Raw genomic sequence first — 19,758 nt, 5'->3', positions numbered from 1 at the left:
GTCATATTGCAGGGCTCTGGCAGTGCTCCTCCTGTTCCTTCTTGCACAAAGGCTGAGGTAGCAGTCCTGCTGCTGTGTTGTTGCCCTCCTACGGCCCCCTCCATGTCTCCTGGTGTACTGGCCTGTCTCCTGGTAGCGGCTCCAGCCTCTGGACACTACGCTGACTGACACAGCAAACCTTCTTGCCACAGCTCGCACTGATGTGCCATCCTCGATGAGCTGCACTACCTGAGCCACTTGTGTGGGTTGTAGAGTCTGTCTCATGCTACCACGAGTGTGAAAGCACAACCAACATTCAAAGTGACCAAAACATCAGCCAGAAAGCATTGGTCCTGAAAAGTCGTCTGTGGTCCCCACCTGCAGAACCACTCCTTTATTGAGTGTGTCTTGATAATTGCCAATAATCTCCATCTGTTGTCTATTCCATTTGCACAACAGCATGTGAAATTGATTGTCAGTGTTGCTTCCTAAGTGGACAGTTTGATTTCACAGAAGTTTGATTTACTTGGAGTTATATTCTGTTGTTTAAGTGTTCCCTTTATTTTTTTGAGCAGTGTATATTTCACATTGACATGTTTAGCGCGATAGAGTGCAACTTTTTTAAATATAAATTATTCATAAGAACCACAAGGAATGCAACCCTCAATATGAAGTGGCAAGATGATCCACGCGTTACACCACAGCAATGTAGCTTCCTCAGGGTGAAAAGTCTTTGTTGACAACACCAAACTGAACTGGACATTACAATATTACAAGATGATCTTTGTAAGATCTCTGAATGATGGGAAAACACTTGGCAAATGAGATTTAATGTCGATAAATACCAAGTAATGTACCTAGATCAGAGTGGTCCTATTGCTGCATATATATTAAATGGAAGCATATTGAGGACTACAGGACAGAAAAAGAACTTGTGTATTCTGATACAAGTAAACAGAGGAGCAGTACTCAATGTCAAGCAGCAGCTGCAAAAGGAAACAAGACTTTAGGGTGCATAAAAAGAGAGATGTGATCCCTGTATTGTTACCTCTCTCTTAATCACTTGTATGGCCACATCATGGGATCCAACGTTGGAATCCAACGTTGGAATCCACATTTTTAGGCTGGAGTCACACTAGCATATTGCATCCGATGCGAGCAGGAGCCGAGTGTCATGCGTCTGTGCTCCGAGCCTCTTGCACAGAACGAATCGGAGCACAGCTGCGGAGGAGGCGGAGAAATGAATTTTTCTATCTCCTCCATTGCTGGGGTCAGCGTATAACGCACATCACTCGGATGATATCCGAGTGATGTGCGTTGTCTCACTCGCACCCATAGGCTTATATGGGTGCGAGCGAGCCGAGACTCAGCCGAGTGTCGGTAACAATCGCAGGATGCTGCGATTTCACTCGCACGTTTAAAACGGCCGAGGAAAAAAACAGTGATGGGAGGTGCCCCATAGAGGAATACTGGTCCGAGTACTATGCGATTTTTTTATCACATAGCACTCGTCCGTATTATACGGTAGTGTGACTCCGGCCTTAAAAGGATGTTCAGAAGCTAGAGTGACACTGAGTCACTTCTCACGGACTAGCTGTAAGTCGGGATACACAATGAGGTAGAGGTCAATAGCCAGGAGGGTACATCATAAATAAACGGTAGAGACAAAGGTGAAGTCGGGTAAGGGTCTGATGTGATAATACTGTGAGGATAGTGTTTCAGATCAGGAGAGTTAGCCAAACAGATGATCAAAACGAGGTCAAGATATGGCAACGATAGATCACCAAGCCAACCACTAGGCATAGAGAAAACAAACCACACAGATATGAAGCTACGACTGGCAGCTATCTGGGACTGCCAACCTTGCGCAGGCGTGTACTATGGAGGACAGAGAATGAACTTCAATCCAATATTGCAGCCAGCATGCAGCCAGCGGGTAAGGAAAGGGTGAATCAAACACCTGAAAACCCCGCCCCTATGGCTGAAGATTGTTCCCTCCAAATTCAGGTGACAGAGTCCCTTTAACCCCTTCATGACCGGGGGATTTTTGGTTTTTCCGTGTTCGTTTTTCGCTCCCCTCCTTCCCAGAGCCATAACTTTTTTATTTTTCCGTCAATTTGGCCATGTGAGGGCTTATTTTTTGCGGGACGAGTTGTACTTTTGAACGACATCATTGGTTTTAGCATGTCGTGTACTAGAAAACGGGAAAAAAATTCCAAGTGCGGTGAAATTGCAAAAAAAGTGCAATCCCACATTGGTTTTTTGTTTGGCATTTTTGCTAGGTTCGCTAAATGCTAAAAATGACCTGCCATTATGATTCTCCAGGTCATTACGAGTTCATAGACACCAAACATGACTAGGTTATTTTTTATCTAAGTGGTGAAAAAAAATTCCAAACTTTGCTAAAAAAAAAAAAAAAAGTTGCGCCATTTTCCGATACTCGTAGCGTCTCCATTTTTCATCATCTGGGGTCGGTTGAGGGCTTATTTTTTTATTTCGGTGCAGATACGTTCTTTTGATCGCCCGTTATTGCATTTTAATGCAATGTCGCGGCGACCAAAAAAACGTAATTCTGGCGTTTCGAATTTTTTTCCCGCTACGCTGTTTAGCGATCAGGTTAATACTTTTTTTTAATTGATAGATCGGGCGATTCTGAGCGCGGCGATACCAAATATGCGTAGATTTGATTTTTTTTTATTGATTTATTTTGATTGGGGCGAAAGGGGGGTGATTTAAACTTTTATGTTTTTTTTATTTTTTTCACATTTTTTTAAACTTTTTTTTTTAACTTTTGCCATGCTTCAATAGCCTCCATGAGAGGCTAGAAGCAGGCATAGCACGATCGGCTCTGCTACATAGCAGCGATCTGCTGATCGCTGCTATGTAGCAGAATTGCACGTGTGCTGTGAGCACCGACCACAGGGTGGCGCTCACAGCGACGGGCAATCAGTAACCATAGAGGTCTCAAGGACCTCTATGGTTACCATTCACAAGCATCGGCGACCCCCGATCATGTGACGGGGGTCGGCGATGACGTCATTTCCGGCCGCCCGGCCGGAAGCGGTAGTTAAATGCCGCTGTCTGCGTTTGACAGCGGCATTTAACTAGTTAATAGGTGCGGGCAGATCGCGATTCTGCCCGCGCCTATTACGGGCACGTCAGCTGTTCTAAACAGCTGACATGTCCCGGCTTTGGTGCGGGCTCACCGCGGAGCCCTGCATCAAAGCAGGGGAGCCGGCATCGGACGGTATAGTACGTCCGATGCCGGTAAGGGGTTAATAAAATGATGGTGCTTCTTACATTCCGTGCGTCTCATAGCTTACCGGGGGTGGTGACTGCGGTGAAGCGGGTCCCTGCTGGCAGAGGCAGGAGTGGGGCGATGCTGCGGACCCCAGACTGGGAGAAAGGGGTGTTCGAATATGTGACTCTGCTGGTGTTCGGTGATGCGGTGGGCTCCCTCAGCCAACATTTTGTGAAAGCTCGGAGCCCCCGTACTTCCATAGTTTACTTTGCGGTGGACTCCTGAAAAATGGCTGCTGGGGCAGCATATGTGCAGATGAATATCTTGGCGCTGAAATCTCATCTCCCGAGATCTTGGTGCTAAGATCTTCATCTGTGCATGTGCTGCCCCGGCAGCCATTTTCCCAGAGTCCACCGCAATGTAAACCATGGAAGTGTGGGGGTCCCTGGCTTTCACAAAATGATGGTGGGGCCCCCACACAAACGAACACCCACAGTGTCGCACCTCCAAACAACCCCTCATCCCAGCCTGCGGCCTGCAGCAGCGCCCCACTCTTGCCTCCTCCAGCAGCGATCCAGGGACCCCTGCTCCACCGCGGCCTGTAAGGTATATTCAAATTATAAGATGCACCCCCATTTTCCCCCCAAATTTTGAATGCCCCACCACAAGAGGTAGCAATGGCAAATACTAGGACAGCTTTAAAAAAGGGCTGGATGATTTCCTCAGTATATGCGGGTTTTAGATAATGCAGTGGCAAAAAAATGTATATTTGGTGAAGAAAGGTTAAACTTGATGAAGCAACGTCTTTTTTTAACCTATGTAACTATGAATTGCCTCATGCAAAAGTTCTATCAGCGACGTCAGGGGTTCCTGAGAGTCCGGTGGATCCTCGTAGAAGTGGGGGTACTGTCATACTTTGGCTTGGAGACTCAATCAAGTGACATATTGCTGCGTGATCAGTTCTTCTGTCTGCTCAGCTATTGCCTTTTCTTCCCTGTCCAAATGATGATATAAACATATTGTCTTTGTTTTCCTGTCTTATTTTGCTGCTTTCCAACTGTTTCTCATTTTCCCGTTTTGATTTGTTCTATCACATTTTGGGTGGGATTTTATATGTTCACCTTTCCCTTCACTGCACTTCCTTGCTGGCTATACATCTTGGTGAATGTGTATTCAGAGTTCCAGTCCTTCAGCTAAGTGGTTTACCTTGTTTGGAAAAATCTAGTTGTATTCTTGCACTGAGTCTGTTTGATTTCCCTCCCAGCACCTTTTCCTTCTATCACTGTAAGGCTGCCGTCACACTATCAGTATTTGGTCAGTGTTTTACATCAGTATTTGTAAGCCAAAACCAGGAGTGGGTGATAAATGCAGAAGTGGTGCATATGTTTCTATTATACTTTTCCACTAATTGTTCCACTCCAGGTTTTGGCTTACAAATACTGATGTAAAATACTGACCAAATACTGCTAGTGTGACGGCAGCCTAAGGCTTCTGGGAGCATATACTTGTTCCTTTTATTTTTGGTTCTCCTTAGCTTGCCTTCTTTTGCCCTATAAGAAAGTGTTTTAATTTCTCAACCAGGGTTTTCAGATCTTACTTCACATTTTCGTTTATCTTTGTTGACAGTGTGTTGTGGCCTTCCCTCAGGTTACTCAGGGGGTATGAGAATATCCTCAACGACCTATTAGGGAGTTAGGTCAGAGATGGTGTTATTAGTTGTGCAGCTAGGGACTTTCTAGCTTTTACAGAGACCAGTTGGGTGGTGTTCTCCCCTATGTGGATTCTCCAATGGCTATCAAGATTCGCTTTCTGGTTAGAACATTTCACACATTCGGAACATGAAAAGGATTCTCCCATGTGTGACTGCTCTGGAGTCTAACAAGATGTGATTTTGAGTGAAAAAAGCTCCTACTCTCTAAACAAGTTTCTGTTCAATATGAGTTTTCTGATGTGCAATAAGATTTGATTTCTGTATAAAACATTTCCCACATTCTGAACATGAAAGTCTTCTCCCCTGTGTGGGTTCTTTGATGTTTGATTAGACTTCTTTTCTCTGTAAAACATTTCCCACATTCTGAACATGAAAAAGGCTTCTCCCCTCTGTGGGTTCTCTGATGTTTTACTAGATTTGATTTCTCTGTAAAACATTTCCCACATTCTAAACATGAAAAAGGCTTCTCCCCTCTGTGGGTTCTCTGATGGCTATCAAGATGAGCTTTCCGGTTAAAATATTTCCCACATTCTGAACATGAATAAGGCTTCTCGCCTGTGTGGGTTTTCTGGTGCTGAACAAAATCTGATTTTTGCTTAAAGCATTTTCCACATTCTGAACATGAAAAAGGCTTCTCCCCTGTGTGGTTTCTCTGATGTTTGATTAGATTTGATTTCTCTGTAAAACATTTCCCACATTCTGAACATAAAAAAGGCTTCTCCCCTCTGTGGGTTCCCTGGTGGCTATCAAGATTTGTTTTCCATTTAAAACATTTCCCACATTCTGAACATGAAAAAGGCTTCTCCCCTGTGTGGGTTCGTTGGTGTACAACAACATCTGATTTCTGGTTAAAACGTTTCCCACATTCTGAGCATGAAAAAGGTTTCTCCCCTGTGTGAGTTCTCTGATGGCTATCAAGATGCGCTTTCCTGTTAAAACATTTCCCACATTCTGAACATGAAAAAGGCTTCTCCCCTCTGTGGATGCTCCGGTGGCTATCAAGATTTGTTTTCCATTTAAAACATTTCCCACATTCTGAACATGAAAAAAGCTTCTCACCTGTGTGGGTTCTCTGGTGACTGAGAAGGGATCATTTCTTCACAAAACATTTTCCACATTCTGAACATGAAAATGGCTTCTCACCTGTGTGAGTTCTTTGATGTATAACAACTTCTGATTTCTGGTTAAAACGCTTCCCACATTCTGAACACGAAAAATGCTGCTCCCCTGTGTGAGTTCTTTGATGTCTGATTAAACTTGATTTCGCTGTAAAACACTTCCCACATTCCGAACATGAAAAAGGCCTCTCCCCTGTGTGGGTTGTTTGGTGTATAACAACATCTGATTTTTGGATAAAGCATTTTCCACATTCTGAACATGAAAAAGGCTTCTCCCCTGTGTGGGTTCTCTGATGTTTGATAAGACTTGATTTCTCTGTAAAACATTTCCCACATTCTGAACATGAAAAAGGCTTCTCACCTCTGTGGGTTCTCTGATGTTTGATTAGATTTGATTTCTCTGTAAAACATTTCCCACATTCTGAACATGAAAAAGGCTTCTCCCCTGTGTGGGTTATTTGGTGTACAACAACATCTGATTTTTGGATAAAGCATTTTCCACATTCTGAACATGAAAAAGGCTTCTCCCCTGTGTGGGTTCTCTGATGTTTGATAAGACTTGATTTCTCTGTAAAACATTTCCCACATTCTGAACATGAAAAAGGCTTCTCCCCTGTGTGGGTTCTCTGTTGTTTGATAAGACTTGATTTCTCTATAAAACTTTTCCCACATTCTGAACATGAAAAAGTTTTCTCCCCTGTGTGAGTTCTCTGATGGCTATCAAGATTTGTTTTACATTTAAAACATTTCCCACATTCTGAACATGAAAAAAGCTTCTCACCTTTGTGGGTTCTTTGGTGTATAACAACTTCTGATTTCTGTTTAAAATGTTTTCCACATTCCGAACACGAAAAAAGGTCCTCCCCTGTGTGAGTTCTTTGATGTGTAACAAGATTTGATTTCTGGTTAAAACATCTCCCACACTTAGAACAAAAAAATGTATTCCCTGATGTGTGAATTTTTTTATCTTTAAAAAAAGACTTTTTAAGTGGAAAACTATTTCCACATTCTGAACGTGAAAATGACTTCTTTGCGTTAGGGGCAATTGTTTTTTTAATGATTATTTTGAGACTTTGATTTTCCTTAATAGTCAGTAATGAATCAGAAGACAGGACCTGTTTCAATGGATCAGATGACAGATCTTTGCAGTGAAGAGATGATGGTATATCTGAAGTAATGTCATTCACTTCAATTGTATCCTGTGGGATCTTTAGATTATCTGATTTAAAAATTGAAGATGTCAGCTGTCCGTCTGATCTCCTGGTACAGTCATCTGCCAATAATAAAAACAATTATTATTTTTGAATAAAATATCCTTGAAATTTACATTTTTGAACACTTCTACTCAAACTGTCCAGAAAAAGGGCAATTTATGTAAAAATATAGAATTATTCACCAAGTCAATGACAGTTCAGTCTAACAGAAAACCTCATAGGATGAACCAGTAGAGCGTGGTATTCAACTGTTTGTTCATTCTGCCTCACAAATATGGATTAAAGGGCCACCAATGTTATGTTGGCCAAAATAATACCAATAAAAACATCTACTCATCTCACAAAAAACAAGCCCCCACTCAGGTCCCTCATCTGTGAACAGAAAAACAGACGTTTCCATAAACCAGTCCAGCAATATCCACTCTCCCAAAGTCAAATCTCCCCCTCTTCTGAGCCTTGCAGTGCGCCCAAACCACATTTAGCATCCATGAATTTGGCATTGATATAGTGAGAAGAACCCATTTAATTTTCGGTGTGTGTTTCCTGGAGCACAATCTGGGCATTATGTTTTGAGTAATATAATCATATATTTACAATTTTTCACTTTCCCGCGGCCATTTTCCTGAAGCCCCGGGAAGCCGAGAAGAACCATCTGCGCACGCGTGGCCTCACAAAGATGGCCGCGCCCACCGATAAACGGCTGAATAGCGCAGATCGCCCTATTTTCCTTCAAGCTGCGCAGTGGATTCGCCAGTTGGACATGCGCACACCACTACGCCACCAACGGAGATCTAGGGGAGAAACAGCGCTGTCACCACGCCCATATGACCAGACCAGCGTGAGTGACAGCCCAAAACAGCGACTTTACTTTGGTATTTCGGCAGCATAGGTGGGGAATAAAGGCTCACAAAATACACTAATGTAAAGCACAGCTCTGCCCCTATTTAACGCTATTTTTAGCTCATCTTGAAAAAACGGGGTAACAGGTTCCCTTTAAAAGGCTGGGGAACTATCAGACTCTGAAAGGACAGAGCCAGACGTGATGGTTTCCTCTCACGCGTCACATCTCTGGTCCATTACTGGAGCCTGAGGTCGATCCGGATTGCCATGGAAATCAGGTCTTCTAGAGTAGCAGGAATGTCTCAACCAGCCAATTTGTCTTTAATCCTTCTGGACAAACTCTCCCAGAAGGCGGCTACCAAAGCTTCATCGTTCCAAATAAGCTAGTAAGACTGGAGCGGAACGAGACAGCATAGTGGCATATAGACAGAACTCCCTGACTCAGTCTGAGAAGGGAAGTTGCAGAAGATACACGACCCGACTCATTGAAGACCTTATGTATGGCCACCAGGAAGGCCTGCAGATCCGATGTCACAGGGTTCCATCTCTTTCACAAGAGGTAGAGCCACACTAAGGCCTCCCCTACTAGGTGGAACATTAGGAATCCCACGTTAGCACGATCAGAGGGAAACTGATGGGAAATAGTTCATAGTGCAGCGTTCACTGGTTCGGGAAGCCACGGCACTGCTTAGTATCCCTGTCATAACATGGTGGAGCAGACAGACGAGGATTAGCTCCAGGTGCATAAGTCACGGCCATAGATGCTGCACTTTGAGATGGAGTAAATGAAGAAGCCAACGTCAAGGTTTCCAAACGGGTATTAATTGTTTGCAGAGAGGACAGAATCGTTTCCTGCTGATCTTGCTGGCAAACATCTCTTTGTTTAACTCAGAGTAAGAAGAGGCATTGGATTAGAAGGGTCCATGTCCTGAAGAAACTGTTACACACATGTATTGTGGACCCACTGTGTAATGAGCCGGGCTTACCCAGGAGGAGCATGGCTAAGCGGATACCTTATTTCCGCTAAAGCTCCTAATGGTGGAGTTAGGCTTGCGCTGCAGGTAGCCACAAGGAATCAATCTTGGGCAGTTCATGGTACTTCAGTAGTTGACCCCAAGTGTCAGGATCTCAGTAATGGACATGGAGGTGCAGTTTCTGGCAGGACAGGATTCGGATACTGGTAAACTAGATATCAGAGCTGGTACAAACTGTACTGATTCTGGATCACCAGACAGGACAAACACGAATCCTTGTTCAGACAGTTCTGATTCTGGAAAACTAGCCAGGACAGACAATGCTGCTAGTTCAGCAATACGGGTTTCAGGAACAGGTTCAGACAATATGGGACTCAAGGAGAGGGACCTGGCAACATACTAATTGCACAAACACTAAGTAGGTAAACTACAGGAGGTCCTCAGGAACCTCCCTACTAGGGAGAGTGTATTATATACCGGATGCCTTCCACCTATCTGCAAAATGCGCATGCTGCCCATTAAAATATTGGGAAGCGCACACTACCCATGCCACAAGCCCAGAAAAGCAGGAGGCATCAGGGAACAGAGACACCACAGAGTGGCCATGGTGGTGAGTATGGTGGCATTCCTGCCAGGAAATTGGAAAAGGACCACACAGAAACTCTGGCATTGCTGCAACAAAGGCAACATCTTTACCATCCGCTTTCTCTAAGCGACTAATCAATGTTTTTCTTCAAGTAATTTTCTAACTTGTCTGTACATTCTATACACGCTGTCATTTGGCTTTGTAGTTTACAGATGTGGGCAGGTAACGGTCAGTGTTTCCTAATCCCTGGGGGCAGGTGGATCCTCCAGGTTGTAAGTTCTATAGACAAGGGCTTTCAATGCCCAGTCATTTGTACAGTTTTGTGTGGAGGAGATAGTTGTGGTCTAGACGTAAAATGGTGATCACACTAATGATACGGTCGGACTACACCACCGATAAAGCAGCCACAGCCGGTGACTGAAAAGAAACTGTGACTTCTCCACATTTAGTGGTTACTACTGACCTGGGTAGTCATATGTAGGAATCTCCTCTTTACATCGCTCATCACCCCTCACATATATCTCTGTAGTATTAATATGGGTCAGATCTTCACTCTGAAAGAAATATTGCAAAAGTCACAGACAGATGGAGACGTCACATCTATGATCAGCTCTAATCCTGCCATCTCCACTGTTCTCATTACACAAGTATAAAACATATAATACTGGTGGATAAAACAAGACTGTGCACAAGATGCTTAAAGCCGTCTACACATCATCTCATGACACTTTCTATCTACCTGATGATCCTGAGGAACATTGAGATCTTCTTGTTTACAGTCCTGTGGAAGAAGAGGATGGGGACATCTCTCTTGTGTTGTTCGCTTACTGGATAAAACTGGAGGAAAAACATACAAGGAGCAAATTCATTTTTTACACACACGTAATTACAGGTCATGTGTATTTAGTTCTGTCTATTACCTGGTGATGTGAGGGGCTGGGGAACCTCCATCATGATGTCCTTGTACAGATCTTTCTGTCCTTCTAAATACTCCCATTCCCCCATGGAGAAATAGATGGCGACATCCTGACACCTTATAGGAACCTAACACATAAAATGATACAGTCATCCCCCCGATCCCTTCATAGTGTTACTATATAATGTCCCAGCATTCCCAGCAGTGTCACCTCTCCAGTCAGCAGCTCAATCATCTTGTAGGCGAGTTCTAGGATCTTCTGGTCATTGATGTCCTCATGTATCAGGGGGTGAGTTGGAGGCCCCGTGATTGGGCTCAGGGGTCTTCCCCATCCCTCAGACACAGGGTCCTGAAAGCGCTCACTAGAGGTCTTCTTCACTACTGTGTAATCCTGGTTATAGAAAGACACATTAATAAATCTCACTACAGACATTTCCAGAGTCCTCACCTCTCCATTTCTGTTCAACTACTATTCTCAAAGATAAGAATGATGTAATGTGACGATATCAGAATCTCTCACCTCTCCAGTAAGCCGGAAGAGGATCTCTAGAGTGAGGTTTAATATCCTCTCTGCCATCTTGTCTCTGTCCATACCCATCCTTGATAGGTAAATCAGGTAAATTCTCTTATATTGAAAATGTTCAACGAGAGGATCCGATATTGTAGAGACCTGAATGAGATGAGCCCATGTAACATCATAAAAATCCTGTGTAAAAATACAATTACTGGAGATAATAAAGGGAACATACGAGTAGATTTATTATTTTACACTATTTTCTTATCTTCTTTACATCTACTAATAAAACCTATAAATTTTAGGCCACAGACAACAAGCAGTTTCTTCCTCGGAGTCGGCAGCTGAATACGTTTCTCATAGACTCATCTTCCATAACGCTAATTATCATCTCATTTACCGACACTGGAATCAGCATTAGCAATACTGCAGGAGATATTCATTACACGTGACATGGGAAATAACTACTTCATGATGAGGACGACGACATCATCTTCTACTACGGCTCTAGACACATATTTGGCCAGAGTCAGTCACTGACTCCATCACCACCGGCTGTCTATATATGAATGTTTCCCGTCTTCCCCGGTCTGTAATCTATTACGTTTGAGCCGTTTATTAAAGCTTGTTTGCAAGAACACCACGACATGAGTTATTTGATGCCAATGTCTCCATGTAAAGTGTTTCTTTTCCCCTGGATATGATGTTATATTACATGAAAAACACAAAAAAATAAAATTAAATTGGGGATGGAGGTACCGTGCGAACATTATACAGTATTATAAGAGTAATAGAGGTTTCCTTGGTTCCCGTTTTTCATATTTGAGTCGTATCCATCAGTGTAAAATGAACATAACCATGATTCTTGTAAAGTGGCAACAAAAGCCCCAAAAGAGTCTCAATGCTGAAGCAGGGGATATCGGCGGGCTAAGGGGGCTTGGAGCTCGTGAGTGGCCCCCCACCCCGCTTGTTCAGGGCCCCAGTATTTGCAATACTTGCCTCTCCCCGTTCGTCCACTGCGGCGCCTTCTGCTCTGAACAGTCACAGCGCAGAGAGCTGGGAGACGGCGATGCTAAAGAGTCCGGACCTGCAGCCAGTGAGGAGAAGTGAGCATTTAATTATTTTTTTTAACCCCTTTACCCTTTAGGGTGGTTTTCACGTTCATGACCGGGCCAATTTTTACAATTCTGACCACTGTCTCTTTATGATGTAACTAGATGGTGGCCCGATTCTAACGCATCGGGTATTCTAGAATATGCATGTCCACGTAGTATATTGCGGAGAATTCGAAGGCTAGCACTCGACTAATAGGGATGTGACGGTGCGAGTGAACGGAACCAATAATCCCATCAAACGTAGCAATATATAATCACTGCACTCATACTATGAAACTTGCTTGATGCAGGTGAAAAAGTTTATTGAGACAATTGTAGCAAAAGGTAAAATGGTGAAGCGATAGGCATAAACGACGTTTCGGCCAGCTCGTGGCCTTGATCACGTTATCACTGGAACAAATGACAGAAAAAGACAATGAATAACTATATACAAAGCAGTAAGTAACTATGTACAAAATTATTTCCATATATACAGATCTGGAAAACATGTAAAAACCAAGGTAGAGGTCAAACACAAGATGCCAGTGCTCGTAAATGAAGCGCATATGATGTCAGGACGACAAATCGAAGCATAGGGAAACAAGAAGATACATGTATCGTGCGCTAGGGTGAGAGAACAAGACGATAAGACTGTAGCATACCCTAGTGGGAGGTTCCTTATGTATTGTTGTATTGCAGTGTTGCTGAGGGTGTCAGCCAAAGGTAAAGGAGTTTAAATAGTCCTAAAGAGAATGATGGAACACCAAAAGCAATGATTCAGATTATCATAATCTAGCCATGATCTTATCTTCTGGTAGGGGGCAAAAGGAAAAGGCTATAACATACTTGTGAGTACCAGTTTGGACTCCTGCCGTATATATATATATATATATATATATATATATATATATATATATATATATATATATATATATATATATATATATATATATATATATATATATATATATACACACATTTATACTTTGTATTTGCAGAGTTGTTGTGTAATTATGTACACCACGTATCATCTGTGCCTTTGAAATGCCTATATAGGTCCTTTTACTTTGCTGATTTATCTCCCCTATGGTCTTGTCTGTACACACACCGACGTCACCAGCTCCGGATACTTGGACACTGACGCTTCAGCCCACAATATGCACTGCGCATGTGCGGGTGCCATCTTGCTGTCCCTACACTATTCTAGCCCTCAATGTGTATTGCGCATGCGCGGGCGCCATCTTATAGTCCCTGCCTTGCCACTCTAACACACAATGCGCATTGCCCATGCGCGGGCGCCATCTTGCGGTCATTGCTGTACCGAACAGACGCTGGCTTCCCTCTCCACATTACAGGAGCAGATGGGGTTACTTAATACAGCACACGCGTCGACTCCGCTGGGCTCCCCTCCCCTCCTGTCCCTGCATTAACTGCGCAGGTGTGGGCGTCCCGGACCGCTTCCGGTCACCTACCCGGCTATGGCCTTATACAGCGCTGCCAGATCAGTCATGGCAGCCGTCCCTCAGCATAGACACAGATTGTGTCTGCTCTTACCACTTGGCCACCAACGCCGGCCCCCCGAACGCGACCAGCGGACCACAGATGTGAGATTTCACCCTACAGATAAGTAACATGGGGGTTTGGAGTACTTCATCCTAACAGCCCCTTTATTGTATTGCAGCCAAATTTTTGTGCACTACAGCCCTGATTCTTTTTGGAACTCGGGACCCCTATAGTTGGACCGGGACTGGGCCTACATACTGGCAGGTAGCGCACCAACCGCATAATTGCTCACTGTAGGCCTACCTTACAACCCACTTACCCTACGAATATCTGTTCCCACAGCAACATCCACGTATATCTTCCATACATTGGGGACATCCGGTGCACTACAAGTTAATTATCAAATTGGCAAGTATAGCGTAGTTCCTCTTTATCTGACCCGATATGGACTAAACTCATTCCAATGTATATCTATGTATCTCCCTAGCCATACTTTCACGCACGTCTCATACCACGACGACCGACCTGCTACACTGTCTATAATAAGAACATTATACTGGCAAGTATACCGTAGTCTATCTCACTTGTTATAGACTTACTACGGATTCAACAGATAACTTACTATCGTCTGTTCCTACAGTCATACCCACATGTGTGCTCCACTACACAGCGACTAACGGCTCGTCATACGTGTACTAATGGCATCTCACAAGTATGTTATAGCCTTTTCCTTTTGCCCCCTACCATAAGATAAGATCATGGCTAGATTATGATAATCTGAATCATTGCTTTTGGTGTTCCATCATTCTCTTTAGGACTATTTAAACTCCTTTACCTTTGGCTGACACCCTCAGCAACACTGCAATACAACAATACATAAGGAACCTCCCACTAGGGTATGCTACAGTCTTATCGTCTTGTTCTCTCACCCTAGCGCACGATACATGTATCTTCTTGTTTCCCTATGCTTCGATTTGTCGTCCTGACATCATATGCGCTTTATTTGCGAGCACTGGTATCTTGTGTTTCACCTCTACCTTGGTTTTGACATGTTTTCCAGATCTGTATATATGTAAATAGTTTTGTACATAGTTACTTACTGCTTTGTATATAGTTATTCATTGTCTTTTTCTGTCATTTGTTCCAGCAATAACGTGATCAAGGCCACGAGCTGGCCGAAACGTCGTTTATGCCTATCGCTTCACCATTTTACCTTTTGCTACAATTGTCTCAATAAACTTTTTCACCTGCATCAAGCAAGTTTCATAGTATGAGTGCAGTGATTATATATTGCCACGTAGTATATTGCACAGCCCACGTAGTATATAATGCCCAACCACGTAGTATATTGCCCAACCACGTAGTATATTGCACAGTCACGTAGTATATTGCCCAGCCATGTAGTATATTGCCCAACCACGTAGTATATTGCCCAGCCACGTAGTATATTGCCCAGCCACGTAGTATATTGCCCAGCCCACATAGTATATTGCCCACCCACGTAGTATATTGTCCAGCCACTTAGTATATTGGCCAGTTACGTAGTATATTGCCCAGCCACATAGTATATTGCCTAGTGACGTAGTATATTGCCCAGTGACGTAGTATATTGTCCAGCCATGTAGTATATTGCACAGAGCCACGTAGTGTATTGGCCAGTTACGTAGTATATTGCCCAGCCACGTAGTATATTGGCCACTTACGTAGTATATTGCCCAGTGACGTAGTATACAGCACAGAGCCACGTAGTATATTGCACAGCGAAGTAGTATACAGCACAGAGCCACATAGTATATTGGCCAGTCACGTAGTATATTGCCCAGCTACGTAGTATATTACCCAGCCAGGTTTGTCACAGGTTAAAAAATAAAAAATAAACATATACTCACCTTTCCGAGGGCCCCTTGTAGTCCACGGCAGCTTCCGGTCCCAGGGTTGGTATGAGCGCAGGACCTGTGATGACGTCGCAGTCACATGACCGTGACGTCACGGCATGTCTTTCTAGCGCATGCGCGCAGGGCCTGTAATGATGTCGCGGTCACATGACCGTGACGTCATGGCAGGTCCTTCTCCCATACCATCTTTGCTACCGGAACCTGCAACGGAAGATGGCGGCCGGCGCGAGCGACTACGGAGGGTGAGTATAACAGGTTTTTTAAAAATTATTTTTAACATTACATTTTTTACTATTGATGCCGCATAGGCAGCGTCAATAGTAAAAAGTTGGGGACACACAGGGTTAATAACGGCGGTAACTGAGTGCGTTACCAGCGGCATAACGCGGTCCGTTACCGCCGGCATTAACCCTGTGTTAGCAGTGACTGGAGGGGAGTATGCGGGCGACAGGCACTGACTGCGGGGAGTAAGGAGCGGCCATTTTCTTCCGGACTGTGCCCATCGCTGATTGGTCGCGGCAGCCATTACAGGCAGCTGGCGAGACCAATCAGCGAATGAATAACTGTGACAGACAGACGGAGGTGACCCTTAGACAATTTTATAGTAGATAACTCTGGAACTCTTCAATGGATCCTGGTGATTCTGACAATGTTTTTTCGTGACATATTGTACTTCATGATAGAGTTAAAAATTTCATTGATATGACTTGCATTTATTTGTGAAAAAAACGGAAAGTTGGCAAAAATTTAGCAATTTTCCAAATTTGAATTTTCATGCCCTTAAATCACAGATATGTCACACAATATAGTTAATAAATAATATTTCCCACATGTCTACATCAGCACAATTTTGGAAACAAAATTTTTTTTGTTATGAAGTTATAAGGGTTAAAATTGACCAGCGATTTCTCATTTTTACAACACCATTTTTTTTTTAGGGACCACATCACATTTGAAGTCACTTTGATGGGTCTATATGATAGAAAATACCCAAAAGTGACACCATTTTAAAAACTGCACCCCTCAAGGAGCTCAAAACCATATTCGAGAAGTTTATTAACTCTTCAGGTGCTTCACAGGAATTTTTAGAATGTGGAAAAAAAAAAATGAACATTTAACTTTGTTTCACAAAAAAATAACATCAGCTTCAAAAAATTTTAAGAGTAACAGGAAAAAATTGACCCCAAAATTTGTTGTGTAATTTTTCCTGAGCACGCCGATACCCCATATGAGGGAGAAAACAACGGTTTGGGCACACGGCAGAGCTCAGAAGGAAAGGAGCGCCATTTGACTTTTTGAATGCAAAATTTGGTGGAACATGTAGCGTATGGAGCCCCTGATGTACCCAAAAGCCCCACAAGTGACACCATTTTGGAATATAGACCCCTCAGGAAACTGATCTAGATGTATGGTGAGCATATTGAATCCTCAGGTGTTTCACAGAATTTTATATCACTGAGCAGTGAAGGTGCCATGACCCACTGGGAGAGCCCCTGAGGTACCAGAACAGCAGAACCCCCCATAAGTGATCCCATTTTACAAACTACATCTCTCAATGAATTCATCTAGTGCTGCAGTGATCATATTGACACCATGGTTGTGTCACATAATTTTATATCATTGGGCAGTGAAGACCAAATAACTACATTTTTACCACCAAAATTTTATTTTAGCCAAAGATTTTACATTTTCACACAAGTGGGTAAAATGGCACCAACAAAAAATTGTCCCACATTTTCTACTGAACGTGGCAATACCCCACATGTGGCTGTACAGTGCTACTTAGCCACACGGAGAGACTCGGGAGGAACAGTGTGCTATTTGCCTCCTGGAGGGCAGATTTTCCTAGAACAGTTTGCCGACTCCAAATACAGAGCCCCTAATTGCTAGAAGAGCAGAATCACCCCTCAAGAGACAACATTTGGGAAACTATACCCCCCTGGGGAATTTATCTACAGGTGTAGTGACTATTTTGACTCCACGGGTATTTTCCAGAAACAAGCAACAATTAATGATGCTGAGTGAAAATTGCAAACAGCTGCTGTAGTGACCAGTACGCTATAGTGACCAATACGTTATGCCCAGCTTGTGCTTCTGGAGGCATGCAGCAGCAAGTTACGTTCACTCTCGCCTCAGAAATGCCAAACATAGATGCAGTATGTGGTTTAGGCACACTGTGGGGCGCAGAAGAGGGGCATTTGGATTTGTGAGCGCAGAATTTGCTGAATTTCTTTTGGTGGGTGAGGAGCCATTTAGCTTTTCCAGAGCCTTTGTGCTACCAGTAACGTGGAAGCCCCCTATATTTCCATGAACAGAGGACAGACCTGAGTGAAGGCTTGCTTTTTTATGGATTGAGTTAAAGCTTTTATTGGGAACATTTTACATAACATTTGGGATCACATTTATCCGGTGCTCTACGTTGAGCACTTTCTTTGGGGTTTCCATCTAAATATCTGAGTGACGTGATTCAGATGAAACCCCCGAGAGATCCATTCACTATAATGAGGCAGCAGAGTTACTCTGGACTTTGTCTGGCCTCTGTTCAGCAATGTCCTTTTCAGAAGTGCACAAAACTGTTACCGACGGCACTTTTATGCAATCCTAAAAAGACAGACACCGCTGGATCACAGGTTAGACGGCGCCCACAGTGCCTCTAACTGCCTCATTAAAGGGAATCTTCTGCCAGAGGTTCCGTCTGAATAACGTATTTCAGAGATTTACACGGAAACCCCAGTGTAAGCGCTCAGCGCAGAGCACAGGATAAATGTGCGCCAAGCTTTACTGCAATCTTTGGGAGGCAGAATGAAAAAATTAATAGCAGGTGAAGAATTGTTTTTATTTATTTTTTACGCCGTTTCTCGTGCAGTATCAGTGATTAGGTGACTTTATTCTTCGGGTCAGTGTAATAACCGCAATACCAGATTTATATTGGGTTTTTATATTTGGCTGCTGTCACACACACACAGCAGCATCGCCATGCCATAGAAACTGTCAGCTCTGCACTGACAGAAAAACGTGCTCATAATGCACTGGGCATGATCAACAAGTTTGCTAGGTCTGGTGACCCGGATGTAATCATGACAACAGCAGGTCACCATGGCAACGATCACACCCTGTGTCACGCCACGGGGTCTTTGATTCAAAGGCAGAGGGGCCGTGTGCACAGTCGCAATAATCCATCCCTGGTCAAATAGGCCCAGGGAACATGGCCGATTATGTCCGATGTCAGAAAGGGGTTAATGTTTGGAGTAATATATAGGGCCCATAATACTGTCTGGTTTCGGAGCGATTGATATCACTCATGTAATGTAAGAAGTGAAATCTTTGGCATTGTACTATACCTATAGTATGTGTTAAAGGGGCCACTGAGACTCTTTCGCCCAAGGTTCATTAAAACCTGGAGCCGACCCTGACAGAATCTCAAGCAGCTACCTCCACCTGCAGAGCCGCACTCCACCTATACACTAAATATCCACTCCGATCTAGTCACTTCAGTAGTGAGCCGTCTAGAGTGGAGTCGATAAAATGAGGCCTCAAAAAATCAACTCTGATCTAGACGGCTCACTAGTGAATCAGCGAGAATGGAGATGATCTTCTGAGAACCACAAAAAATCAACTCCAAACTAGACGCAACCATACCTATAGTCCTCTGCTGTATCTGTGCATCATGAATCATGGTATGTGTTAAAGGGGCCACTGAGACAGAATCTCAAGCACCTACCTCCACCTGCAGAGCCGCACTCCACATATACGGCTGCTCTGTGCGCACAGGACCTGTGATGAGGTCACAGGAGGGGAGGAGTCAGGGGTCACATGATCAGGGGCCTCAGTGTATATGCAGCACTCTGCTGTGCTGGTTGTCATGGTGCTGGATGAAGGGAAGTTTATGTGTGGGGTCAGGAGGGGTTTACAGTGTGGATGTAGCAGAGCAGTGTGTGTACGAGGTGTACGGAGCGGAGCCGTGTGTACGAGGTGTACGGAGCGGAGCCGTGTATACGAGGTGTGTGGAGCGGAGCCGTGTGTACGAGGTGTACGGAGCAGAGCCGTGTGTATATGAGGTGTACGGAGCGGAGCCGTGTGTATACGAGGTGTACGGAGTGGAGCCGTGTGTATACGAGGTGTATGGAGTGGAGCCGTGTGTATACGAGGTGTACGGAGCGGAGCCGTGTGTAT

The 19,758-nt window shown here is 43.9% G+C and overlaps 1 pseudogene; it reads right to left on the bottom strand.

Moving 5' to 3' along the window:
* Nucleotides 1-3,763: 3,763 nt before the first annotated feature.
* LOC138651785 (zinc finger protein 585A-like) lies at nucleotides 3,764-19,350 on the bottom strand (annotated as a pseudogene).
* Between the last annotated feature and the right edge of the window lie 408 nt (nucleotides 19,351-19,758).

The sequence above is a fragment of the Ranitomeya imitator genome, chromosome 10 (genome assembly GCF_032444005.1).
Source record: "Ranitomeya imitator isolate aRanImi1 chromosome 10, aRanImi1.pri, whole genome shotgun sequence".
Taxonomy (NCBI): Eukaryota; Metazoa; Chordata; class Amphibia; order Anura; family Dendrobatidae; genus Ranitomeya; species Ranitomeya imitator.
This window is presented reverse-complemented; position numbering and strand designations above follow the sequence as displayed.